The following is a 13,850-nucleotide window of genomic DNA, read 5'->3' as shown; positions in this document are numbered from 1 at the left end:
AGCCTTGCTGGGTAGAGCAATCTTGGTTGTATGTCGTTGCTTTTCACCACTTAGATTATTTCCTGCCATTCCCTTCTTGCCTGCAAAGATTCTGTTAAGAAATCAGTTGACAGTCTTATGGCGGGGAGGGGCTCCCTTGTAGGTAACTAACTGCTTTTGCTGCTTTTAAAATTCTCTCTTTGTATTTAACCTTTGGCATTTTAATTATGATGTGTCATGGTGTTGGCCTCTTTGGGTTTATCTTGTTTTGGACTCTCTGTGCTTCCTGGATCTGTATGTCCATTTCCTTCACCAGGTTAGGGAAGTTTTCTGTCATTATTTTTTCAAACAGGTTTTCCATTCCTTGCTCTCTCTCTCTTCTCCTTCTGGTACTCCTATGATGCGAATGTTGGTATGCTTGATATTGTCCCGTAGGCTGAAACTCTCTTCAATGTTTTGGGTTCTTTTTTCTTTTTGCTGTTTTGATTGGGTGTTTTCTGCTACCTTATCTTCTACATTACTGGTTGGATCCTCTGCTTCATCTAATCTACTGTTGTTTTCCTGTAATATATTCTTCATTTCCATTATTGCATCCTTTATTTCTGACTGGTTCTTTTTTATGGTTTCCATGTCCATCTTTATGCTTCCTATCTCTCCATTGAAGTTCTCCCTGAGATCATTAAGCATTCTTATAATCAGTGTATGGAACTCTGCGTCTGATATCTCCATTTCATTTAGTTCTTTTTCTGGAACTTTGTTCTGTTCTTTCATTTGAGACATGTTTTTTTTGTCTCCCCATTTTGGCTGCTCCCTGTGTTTGTTTCTATGTATTAGGTAGGGCTGCTATGTCTTCCGGTCTTAGTAGAGTGGCCTTATGTGGTACGTGTGCTGTGGCGTTCAGTGGCGCAGTCTCTCTGGTCACCTGAGCCACGTGCTCCAGGTACGTCCCTTGTGAGGGTTGTGTGAGCCCTCCTCTTGTAGTTGAGCCTTGGTTGATAATTTAATTGCACATCAATGTGAGGGACTGAACCTTGGGCTCACTGGTTGTGAGGACTCTCCTTGACTACAGTGGAAGAGTTGTGCAGGGGCTCACCCTACAGTCAGGATCTGCCTCAGCAGGACTCTGGTGCCTGCCCAATCTGCCCCTTGGGTGTGTCATACTTAGAGATAGCTAGGTGATGCTCCAGCTTGTTTTGAAGCTGGCCACTGGGGCGCCAGCGCTGTAGGTCTACTTCAGCTACAGCCCATGACCCACCCGGGGACACCTAGTGGGAGCCAGAAAGAAATCCGCAGATGTCTACCACCCATGCTTGGAAGCACCGTGAGAGGCCAAGCTATGAACCAAGGCCAGCTTCCACTAGTGCCGACTTAGGGCTGCACAGCCAAAGATACAGGACACTCTCAAGCCAGATGTTGTTTGTCTGGGTTCCACAAACCGTTGAGAGACCCTAGGCGGTCTGCACGAAAAAGCCACTGAAAGCACCTGGGAGTGCAGAAAGTTAGGCGGGGCCAGATCTCAAATCACCAGGGCAGGGTGAACCAATGAGAGACTCAGAAATAGTGGCTACCTGAGTTTGTGTGCTGGGAAGGGGGAGAGCTCAACAAAGAAACAATGGCCTCTACCAGCCAGATCCTCCATCCAGGAGAAAGCCACCTCTCCAGCCCCTGTCCCAAGCTAGACAACTCAATTCCCCACCATTTGTCCCTGCCGTCTTTCCAGCTGCTACCCCAGCGCTGGAGCTCAGAGCGAGTGATTCTACCGGTGGGTAAGTCCACGCACAGTCCCTTTAAGAGGAGTGCCTGTGAGTGCAGCTGCAGTGTCTCACTCAGCCACAATCTCCACTGTTTTTCACAATCAAAAATTATGGGGACTTCTCTACCTGGCACTAGAACCCTGGTCTAGGGTGTGGTTGGTATCTCTCGCTCCTTTATGGGATGGGGGGATCCCCACAGCTGAACTAGCCCTCCGATCTTTAATGGTCACACACGGGTGTGGGACCAGCCCGTTCCTCATCTCTAACCTTCTTACCACTCTGGAAGTGGCTTCTTCTGCATGTCCTTAGTTGAAAGGCTTCAGTTCAGCTTGATTCTAGGCGATTCTCAATAATGGTGGTTTTGTAGATTAGTTGTAATTTTGATGTTGTTGTGAGAGAAGGTAAACACAGCATTTACCTATTGCGTCATCTTGGTTTTCTCGGTTTTTTTATTCTTTTAAGCTAATGAATTTCAGCACTAACTGTGTGGCTAGCACTGAAGTAGACATTGTGGAGCTCAAAAGACAGTTCAGGCAGCCCGTTAGCTTACAGAAGAAGGTTCTAAACACATGTGAGTTGAATGTGTGATTCTTCATATGCTAGAAATATATCTAATAAAGGTTTTCTGTTCCTACTGCAAAGGAAAAGTCTATAAAATCCCTAATAACACTTCGTCTTCTGGATATAATATTGGAAGCTAGGTTTCTAGCAGTTTACAAGGTTTCACAATTAAGTTCGCGAACTCATTCTAGAAAAAGTGCTACATACGTCATTGCTGAATATCACTATGGTCACCTTTGAAGTACTCCCCTTGAGGAACTATGCACTGATGCCAGGGCCTAGTCCACCCTTCAAAGTAATTTTGGAACTCTTTCTGGAATGGCCATCAGAACTATCATTGTATTGTCTTTGATGTCCTGAATGTCATCAAAATGTCTTCCTTTCAATGTTCCCTTTATCTTTGGGTAAAGAAAGAAGTCATTGGGGGCCAGATCAGGTGAGTAGGGAGGGTGTTCTAGTACAGTTATTTGTTTACTGGCTAAAAACTCCCTCACAGACAGTTTTGTGTGAGCTAGTGCATTGTTGTGATGCAAGAGCCATGAATTATTGGTGAAAAGTGCAGGTCGTCTAACTTTTTCATGCAGCTTTTTCAGCATTTCCAAATAGTAAACTTGGTTAACTGTTTATCCAGTTGGTGCAAATTCATAATGAATAATCCCTCTGATATCAAAACAGGTTAGCAACATCGTTGCAACAAGTTCACGAACTTAATTGTCCACCTTGTATGTGTTAACAAACTATTTTGATTTATGTGGCCATTATCCATTTTTATTTTTTTATTCTTATGACTTTCAATATTATTTAATATTAAATTCAGGTGTACAGCATAGTGGTTAGACATGTGTATAATTTAAGAAGTGACCCCCCCCAACGAGTCTAGTACCCACCTAGCACTATATATAGTTATTACCATGTCATTGACTATATTCCCTATGCTTTACTTTATATCCCCATGACTATTTTGTAACTATCAATTTCTATTTCTTAATACCTTCAACTTTTTAACCATGTCCCCAATTACCCTCCCATCTATCACCTCCATAGATCTAGTACCCATCTGACACCATACATAGTTATTAAAATTTTACTGCCTATATTCCTTATGCTATACCTTACATTCCCATGACTACTGTGTGACAACCAATTTGTACTTCTTAATCTCTTCCTGTTATCCACCCACCCCCTAACCCCTTCCCATCAGGCAACCATCAAAATGTTCTCTGTATCTATGAGTTTTTTTCTGTTTCATTTGTTTGTTTCTTTTATTCTTTAGTTTCCACTTATAAGTGAAATCATATAACATTTGTCTTTTGCTGTCTGACTTACCTCACTCAGCACAATGTCCTCTAGGTCCATCCATGTTGTTGCAGATGGCAAGATTTCATTCTTTTTTATTGCTGAGTAATAGTCCATTGTATCTATGTACTCCCTCTTCTTTATCCATTCATCCATTCAGGAATACCCAGGTTGCTTTCATATCTTGGCTATTGTAAATAATTCTGCAGTGAATATATGGATGAGCATGTCCCCTTGAAGTAGCATTTTGGGTTTCTTTGGACAGATACCCAGAAGTGGGATTACTAGGTCCTTCTTTGTTTCTTATTATACCTTTGTTTTAAAATCTAGTTTGTCTGGTATAAGTATTGCTACCACAGCTTTTTTCTTCTTCTTTTTTTTATTTCCATTTTTACAAAATATCTTTTCCCCATCCCTTTATTTTCAGTCTGTTTGTGTCTTTTGATCTGAAGTGAGTCTCTTGTAAGCAGCATATGTAAGTATCTTGTTTTCTTATCCATTTAGCCACCCTATCTTTTGATTGGAGCATTTAATCCATTTACATTTAAAGTAATTATTGATAGATATGTAGTTATGGCCATTTTCTTATTCATATTATTTATTTATTTACTTATTTATTTATTTTGTCTTAAAGAATTCCCTCTAAAATTCCTTGTTATACTGGTTTGGTGGAGAGGAACTCCTTTATCTTTTTCTTGTCTGGGAAAGTTCTTTATCTATCCTTCGATTCTAAGTGATAGCTTTGCTGGGTAGAGTAATCTTGGTTGTAGGTCCTTGCTTTACATTTCTCTGAATATTTCTTGCCAATCCCTTCTGGCCTGCAAAGTTTCTGTCAAGAAATCAGCTGACAGTCTAACGGGAGCTCCCTTGTAGGTAACTGCTTTTCTCTTGCCACTTTAAAGATTCTTTTTCTGTCTTCAACCTTTGGCACTTTAATTATGATGTGTCTTGGTGTGGGCTTTTTTGGGTTCATCTTGTTTGGGACTCTCTGCACTTCCTGGCCTTGTATATCTATTTCCTTTGCCAAGTTAGGGAAGTTTTCAGTCATTATTTCTTCAAATAGGTTTTCAATTCTTTGCATGGAATTCTCTAACCATGGTTTCAAATAGTTTTCAACATAGGCAAACCTAACTCAATACTATTGGGTAGACATTGGACTGAGCAAGGCCTCTAATCTGACAAGCTAGCCAGAAAAGTGTCACACTTTTATGTGTGTGTTAAAGTGGGAAAACCATTAAATGAACCCCAATAGAATCATGTTCATTTTCTAAGAGCAACTCTGTGCAGAAGTCTGCCACAGAGGTCTGTGACAGAGGTCTGCCACATAATGCATAACTACCTGATTATAAGTGAGTTTTCTTTAAATAATTCCTTGCATTTTTCCCAGTGTAATTTCCCCATGTTTCTACATAGAATATCTTTTTCTATACTATAACAGCTAAAGAACCCCATTAGGTTAGCCAAAGAAAGTAATATTACCAGCATACAATAGACAGGGAAACAGAGGACTAGAGGCAAAGAGAAGTTCCAACCTGTTTGATGTCACCCAGCAAGTTAGTGGAAGTGTCTGGATTATGATCCAGGTCAGTAATCTAATCTTGTATTCTTCCCACTGATCTATATTGTCCTTTCTCTCCAGCTCTCAAAAATAACTGAACTGTTCCTGAATCTACTGGGCCCAGGAGAGGTCTCAGTTTGTGGGAAGCCATCGACTGCCTCAATATTTGGAACTTGTCCTGATGCTCCATAGATGTTGAAGATGAACAGAGAGGATCTCTCAAGCATAAAAAATATCTTCAAAGAAGGGAGATCCAGGAAAGCGGATGTATTGCATGCTTGCCTACAGCCTTATGTGGCTCACATGCCAAGCTGGGAACAGGTAAGGCTGAGCTTTGAGACCATTTTATATTGCTACTCAGGAAGAACCAGAAGGGAATGGATTTTGAAAAATGAGGAACAGTTTTTCATAATTGTGTGCCTCAAAATGCTGTGAACTATTTAAAACTCCTCCCATGCAATGCATCTCAGGGTGACATAGAATAGAACAGAGAACTCCAGCATTGCTAACAGAGAAGCCATTCTGGGGACACCAGACAATAGGCATTGTATTGATGATGGCAACTCTTGGTATATATACAGTAGGTAAGAAATTTACTCAAAGTCTGAATGTTGAGCTCTAGTAGACAGAGAAACCAAGGATTCTTCAAAGCTAGTATTCCCAGCCTTGATTGATGAAATAATCTGTTCTGTGTGCTATAACAAACTGTCCTCAAATCTCACTGGAATGACACAGTAAAGGTTTATTTCTCACCTGTATCACAATCAGGTGGTGGTTGTATGGTGGGGTGAGCTGAGGGGAGCTGTACTCCATGAAGTCATGGAAGTGGTATCCGTCTCCTCTGCCCACATTCCACTGGCCAGGGCTCAGTGAATAATTCCCACTGCTCGAGAGGTTAGGAAATGAGTTTTCCTCTGTGCCGAGGAGAAACAGAAGGATTTGGGTGAACACGCAGCAGTCTCACTGTTCCATCAATATAAACAGGCTCAAATTTAAATGGTAAAGGACACAGAAGAGAGCAGAAAATTTAAGAAAACTGGAAGAGTGAAAGGAAAAAAAGATCTAAACAGGATCAAATAGAGACATTCGCCTAAAGGCAAGTCTTTGGTAAAAAGGATGTGGAAATTGATTCCAGAATTATGGTATTACTTATGGCTTGTGAGACATAGAAATGTGTTAAGGTTAGTTGTGTAACAAACTGTACATAATTCTCATTTCACAGTTGGAGTCAATCATTCTCAGTTGGCCTTTGTTGCTGTCTTTATAAAGCCATGAGTTAAAGAACCCTATTGGTTATTTCTAACATAAGGTGTCTGAGTGGGGAGAGTCTTACTGACAACTGAGGTTGGGATTCTTGGTCTAGGGGTACAGAGCAGGAAGGGGTTCACCATAAGGATGGCTACCCTAGATAGGCTTATTCCTGTCTGGTGTGCTACATGTTTTACTTGTATTCTGGAAAAACTAGTGAGGGAGCAAGTGTCAAACTCAGGGTCCCTTGCAGGGTTATTTTGAAACCATGTACCATGACAAATCTCGGGGGGGGGGGGGTTAAAAAACAATCATAACAAAGGCAGCCCAGCTATTTTAAAAAGAGCTAGAGCTTCATTACTTCAAACCAAAATTCCTACGAGCCTAGAAACCACTCTACTCCCAAATGAATATCTCTTTGACAGCTATAATCTTTAAAAACACAGCTAAGATCTATTTTCTGAAGTATAAGCCTTCTCAACCTTAGAAGTGTGAGTGTCTTCACGGGTGAGTCCATGAGAGTGGGTTTGTGAGGATGAGTCTGTGGTAGAGTTTGTCTGGGTTACTACATGTGTTTGTTACTCTCTGTGAGTGTATGTGCATCTGTGTGTTTGTGTGTGTGTGCAATTCAGAGCAGGACAGAGGAAGGCAAATCAAGTGGATCCATGTTTTACCTCACATTATATGAAACTCTAGTTAATTGGCTGAAGAGAAATGGGATCCCACAAGTAACTGACATTGGGACCGTTAAGAAGCTCCCAGAAGACCTAACCCTTGCTGGGTCTGTAATCACAAACACCTGCAAAGCTCTGCCTTGCAAAGGAGGAAGATGCACCTGCCAGCCGACATCAGCCTGGAGGAAGGAAAGACAGGGCTTCAGCCCTGAGCAGAAGAGGGCCAGCCCCTCTTCTGTGCTCTGCTGTCACTCAGCTGCCTGAGGGATCTGCCTCTCAGCCTTCACTGAATCCTACAGCATTGTTTCAGGTCTTACTATCTGCACTGTGTTCCCAAAGATCCGTTTGTCCCTACCTGTGTATGCCCAGGAAGGCTCAGGTTTCTATAACAACAGCCCCGTCCCTCTGGAGTTTCCTCTCACTGTGTGGGAAGCCACCTGCCAATCCATGCTGATTTAGCCTTGCCCACAGCCTGGCCCCTCCAGACCTGCCGTGCCATGCCTGTTCCTAAGACACCAGCACCGAGCATCAGTATTTCCCCAAAGTGGAAAGAGCAAAATGGAGACTCGGTAAATAAGCAAATAAAAGCAGAGCTTTTGTAAGCCATTCTAATCTTGGCACAGTTTGCATTTCCTTCTGTTGCTTTATCTAGGTTCTTTAAAGCTGGCAGCAGGAATAGGAAGTCAGCTGTCCGTTGGCTTGCTATGATGTTTTCTCTATAATCTTTCTGAAGAGCAGTGGAATCGAAGATTTTTTTAAAATCTAGAAGGAGGAGAATGCTGCATTAATGGCTGTGATACCATTTTCTGGGGGTTTTGTCTTTCATTTGTAGTGTTTTTCTCAGAGACCAAATTAGAGGAAGAGAATAGATGAGGTGTCGTGCTGTGAGCTTGCTGCAATCCGGAAGGAAGAAAGTTTGAACAGCAGAAATAACAAAGCCTTAAAGAGTGTGATTTTAGATTGTGACTGGTCCACATTTTCAGGGGTGCTTGTAACCAGAAGAGCCGCGTGACTGATGTGTGCTCTGAAGGAGTTGCCTGTCTATTCTAATGCGGAAGCAGGAGCTCAGAGTCTGCAGGTAGCTTGAGCAATTGCCCCTGTCTTTGTAGGGCCTGGTGTGAGCATTAGTCCTCTGGTAGATTCTGGGCTAGTTCTTTCTCTACCAATCGTGGTTGCTAAGAGCAGGTGACCTCACAAACTGTTTTAGCAACTTTTACTGCTGGGAATCATTCTATTGGGAACCTCAGATGCTGGCAAAATAAATCTTTGTACTTATTCTGTTTATATTCTGACAACAGTGACTAAAAACCTCTGCTTTGAAAAGGAAAGGCTTTTCCCAAGCAAATGCAACTGATGGAATAGATTCCCCCTGTGTGGCTCTGAAGCTGTTAAAGTATAATAATTGCTTTCATTTTGATACGCTTAACACATTCCAGAGTTCTCTCAAGAGTTCCATTTCATTTGATATTCGCAGTTTCTCTGTGAGGTCGGCAGGGTTGACCTTGACTGGCAATGCCTATCAGCAGCTCCGTGGGATTAAATGGCTTGCCAATGTCACAAGGTGAGTAGTTGGCACAGATTGCAGTGCAAACATTCTGACCAGTAAGTTAGCAGGCTTTCTATTCTACCATTCCACTACATTTCTAAAATAATCCTGTGGATTTAAAAAGTGTATAATGGCCACTCATGTGCAAACCCCTGGAAAATTCACAGGCTGATGAAAGGGGTCTATTTTAGTGATACAAGTGAATATCAAGCTGCTTATTTTGAGGAAAAGCAGCCAATGCAAATAAGCATGATATATTCATATATTCATGCATTTGAAAGAAATCTGATGGCAGGAATTTGCTCCCAACAAAGCAGATTTTAGGATGTGCCAGCATCTGTACAAATGCATGTCATTCTCTGCAACCTCCGTGCCCATAGTAGATCCACAGATTCCTTGAGCATGAAGACAGGCTAGAATCTTAGAGCTAATTTTATGCAGCCCCGTTCTACAGAGAAGGAAAGCAGGTTCAGAGAGCAGTGCCTTGCCCAAGGTCACACTGAATGGGTGTCAGAAGTAAGACAAGACCCTAGACCTTCAGACACCACAGTCAATTCAGAGTGATGCCTCTGAGCCCCTGGGCAGTTCCAAGTGACAAAAGCACCACTACATAATGCTCAGTGCAGTACTCAGGCAGGTGAGAGCAGTAGGCGTTTAAGCAGAATTTAGAGCAGCCAAAGGCTGGAATCAAAAGCCGGCGGCTTGTTTAAGGTTGTTTCGCTGACAGTGGGTCTCTCCTGAGTGTGGGCTCACTGGAAATCAGCTTCAGCTCTGCTTCGCCCTCGGGCCTCGGCGTTGGAGTGTGAAACCAGAGTTGGCTGGTAGCTGGTGTGATGTGATGGCGGGGACAGCGTTTGGCTCTGGGTGTCCTGTGCTTTCTGCATGGCTCTGTTTATCAGCCAAGGCACAGCGCAAGTCCCAGAAAGCCAGGCCAAAACAATCCTGACCAATGGCGCAAGGGGCTACGGTATTTATTCAGGGGGTTTCTCAGAAGGCTTTCCAATCATTCCATTGGGAGGATTATTTTCAAACCTCAGTCCAAGACCAAACCACTTAGAGTTATGTCAGCCTCTTTGCCCAAGGTGTCCCTGAGCTGCTTTCAGCAGGCTTCTAAAAAGAGTCACTCAGACTTGGGCCTTGAACTGTGCCTTTGAAGGAGTGCCCTGAGAGCAGGGTCAGTAAGAACTTCTCCTTACAGCTCTGCACTGGGAACTTAATCAGATAACACTGTGTCGGGGGCTGCCTCCATGGTGTAGCAGACGCTGCACGTGCTGCTCAGACTCCCTCCTCAGGACTAAGGCACAGCCCCGCCCATATGCTACGAGTGTTGCCCGCTGATGGCCCATAGCTGAGTCCCTCCCCCGGGACTGCCTTTTGATAGAGATTGTTGCCTCACTCTAGATTGCAACCCCTTTCCTGGGAACAGCCTGCATCTGATGACTGGTCAATGTGGGGGTACAAAGGATTGGCCCCCTTGTCCAATTCAGGACATCTTTGCAGGGTCACCTAAACTCAATGCTCCCTGTGGGGTTGGCTGGGGCATCTGCGCTGCTGCATCAAAGTGCAATTTCACTCTCTGCTTCCCTCACCCCTGTACAGTGGTTCCCCAGAGCACTCCCAGGTAACCACCTACATGCAGTCTTTGCCTCAGAATATCACTCCCCTTGCCCCTGCCTTCTTTAGGGCCAGAACCTTGACTCTTGTCATCCAATGGATACCAGTTTCTCCATATCAAAATGCTTACCGTGTATTCCCGAAAATAAGACTTAGCCAGACAATCAGCTCTAATGCATCTTTTGGAGCAAAAATTAATATAAGACCCGGTCTTATATAATATGATATGTGATGTGATATGATATGATATGATATGATATATGATATGATATGATATATGATATGATATGATATGATATGATATGATACCAGGTCTTATATTAATTTTTGCTGCAAAAGACACATTAGAGCTGATTGTCCGGCTAGGTCTCATTTTCTGGGAAACACGGTAGGAGTCTTCTTTTATCAAGATAGCCAAAGAAGTCTGTATTAGTTTCCTATGGCTGCTGTAACAAATTACAACAAACTTGGTGGGTCAGAAGTCCAAAATCAGTTGCAATGGGTCAAAATCAAGGTAAGGGCAGGGCTGGGCTCTCTTTGAAGGCTCTAGGGGAGAATCTGGTTTCTTACCTTCCTCCAGCTTTGAACTCTTTGCATTTCTTGGCTAGCAGCCCCTTCCTCCATTTTCAAAGCCAGCAACATAGCATCTTGGTTCAGTGGTCACAGTACCTTCTTTTCCTGTCGAATTTCCCTCTGCCTCCCTTTTATAAGGACACTTATTGTTGTATTGTGGACCCTGCTGGATAATCCAAGATGATCTCCTCATCTCAAGAGCCTTAACTTAATCACACACTGGCAGTCTTTTCTACCATGTAAGGCAACATTTACAGATTCTGGGAATTAGGCGTGGATGCAATTGCTGGCCATTATTCAGCCTACCTCAGAATCGTATAGCAAACTCCGAGGGACACACATTCTGCTTTCAATCTGTAGTTAGGTTTGCTTAAAAGCGAGGAGGACTCCAGATCTTTTACTGTGATACATTCGCTGTTGTCTGTGTTGGGGGCTGCCTCAGCTGGGAAGCCTGCTTCTTGATTCAGGCTGTTATTATGAAACACCAGTAATCCTTACGTGTTACCTGCTACTGCTGGGACTCACTTTTTGTCTCTCCTGTCTTTCTCTTTCTTTTTCCTTCTTTTCCACCCCTCTAACTCACCAAATTCTGTGTCTGCATTCATCCTGGTCGCTGTATTGTCTATGCTGAATCACATTCTGTGGCATTCTACCGGCCCCTGGGGGTGGGTGGGTACGGAAGGGGAGTAGGATCGTGGTTTAAGCCTAATTGGCGGATTCCTGTGTCACCTCCATAAAGCATCCGCTGTCAATAGCAATTTGGAAAGATACCATATTACCCTTCAGGTAGGGATTTATTTATTTATTTTTTTTTAAGTTTTGTTTTTTTTTTAATTGGGGAATATTGGGGAACAGTGTGTTTCTCCAGAGCCCATCAGCTCCAAGTCATTGTCCTTCAGTCTAGTCATGGAGGGCACAGCTCAGCTCCAAGTCCAGTTGCCGTTTTCAATCTTTAGTTGCAGGGGACTCAGCCCACCATCCCATGTGGGAATTGAGCCCGCAACCTTGTTGTTAAGGGCTCTCGCTCTAACCAACTGAGCCATCCGGCCGCCCCAGATAGGGATTTAAATGGCACAGACTCATTGACCAGAAATAAGGCTGATCTGAAATTCTGTTGGTTCTAAGAAATTTTCCTCAATCTCATTTCTGCCCCTGCTCCCCCCAATTCTTTTTAGCATATTGTTTCTACCTCTTTTATGGACCATATAACTTGATCTTTATGTTTGTCTTCCCCACTAGACTGTGAGCTTCTTTTTTTTTTTTTTAATAAAGATTTTCTTTTTTTAAGCAGTATTAGGTTCACGGCAAAATGGAGAGGAGGGTACAGAGATTCCCCATATGTCCCCTGCCCCACACATGCATAGACTCCCCTATTATTTACACCCCCACCAGAGGGGTCCATTTGTTATCGTAGATAAACCTACACTGACAATCATAGTTAACCATAGTTTATATTAGGGTTCACTCTTGGTGCTGTGCATTCTAAGGGTTTGGACAAATGCATAGATGTATATCCTCCATCATAGTGTCACACAGACTAGTTTCAGTGCCCTAAAAACACTCTGTGCTTCACCGATTCATCTGTTTCCTCCCCAAACTCTTGGCAACCACTTTCTCCATAGTGAGCTCCTTTTTTCATCTTTCTATCCCAATAAATCAATTATGCAGTGTAATCCTGGGAGAATATGGCCTCTGCAGAAGAACCGTGCTACCGGCAGCCCGTGAAATGGCCTAGAGTCCCAGTGGCTCTGGTTATGCCATCTGCACAAAGGCAGGCACCACCCTCCAATGACATCTTGGCAGTCAAAGGGAACTTGTGACTGCCATCAGTAGGCCTGTTAGCCAAGCTGTGACCCTGGGGAAAGCCCTTCACATGGGTTTTTCCTTATCGCATTTATATTTAGTTCAAATGAAAAACTAAAGTTTGTTTTCCTTGGTGGCAAGCACCAAACAATAACAAAAAGGATAAAGAATAATTTCTCCCCATTAGGACATGTAGGACTTGAATCTGAGACCTCGTCTCTCTGACAACTAGCTTTTCTATACCTGGCCCATGAGATGTGCACCAATTCTTATTGTACTGAATTGTATTGAAGAAGATTCGGAAGGGAAATAACTTGAATTCTGGTTCTCAGCTTTTAAAAAATGTTTCTACATTTTACTTTTTAAAATTAAGAAATATTTTAAACATATAGAAAGGTGCAGAAAATAAAACAGACAACCACAGGCCTACCATCCAGATTAGCAGCTGTTAACATTTTCCCGTATTTACTTTAGAACACTCATAACAAAAGAAAGACAAAAAGATAAAAACAATTAAAACCACCCCCCTTCACTAATATCCCTTTTTCTTCTTCCCTTTGTAGAGGTACGTCTGTCTTAAATTGGTATGTATTGTTCCCACACATGATTCTGTACTTTCACTAACTATTCGTATGTCCAAAACATCATTTACTATTTTATGTGCATTTATTTGCATAAATGGCATCATACTGTATATATTCTTTTGCAACTTGCATTTCTTACTCAATAGTATATTTTAGAGACTTATTTATGTTGTATGGATATAATGTAGACCTAGTTCATTCATTTCATTTTTTAAAATTTGTTTTTCAATTACAGTTGACATACAATATTATATTAGTTTCAGGTGTACAACATAGTGATTAGATATTTATATACCTTACAAAGTGATCACCCCACTAAGTCTAGTACCCATCTGACACCATACATATAACAATGTCATAACAATGTTGTTGACTATATTCCCTATGTTGTACTTTACATCCCTATGACTGTTTTTATAACTGGTAATTTGTATTGCTTAATCCCTTTCCCTTTTTTCACCCATCCCAAATTCCAAATCCCTTCCCACCTGGCAACCATCAACTTGTTCTCTGTATCTATGAGTTTGTTTCTGTTTTGTTTGTTTTGTTTTTTACATTCCACATATAAGTGAAATCATATGGTATTTCTCTCTCTATGTCTAACTTATTTCACTTAGCATAACACTCTCTAGGTCCATCCATGTTGTCACAAATGGTAAC

Source organism: Rhinolophus ferrumequinum, chromosome 16 (genome assembly GCF_004115265.2).
Source record: "Rhinolophus ferrumequinum isolate MPI-CBG mRhiFer1 chromosome 16, mRhiFer1_v1.p, whole genome shotgun sequence".
In the NCBI taxonomy this organism is placed as follows: domain Eukaryota; kingdom Metazoa; phylum Chordata; class Mammalia; order Chiroptera; family Rhinolophidae; genus Rhinolophus; species Rhinolophus ferrumequinum.
This window is presented reverse-complemented; position numbering follows the sequence as displayed.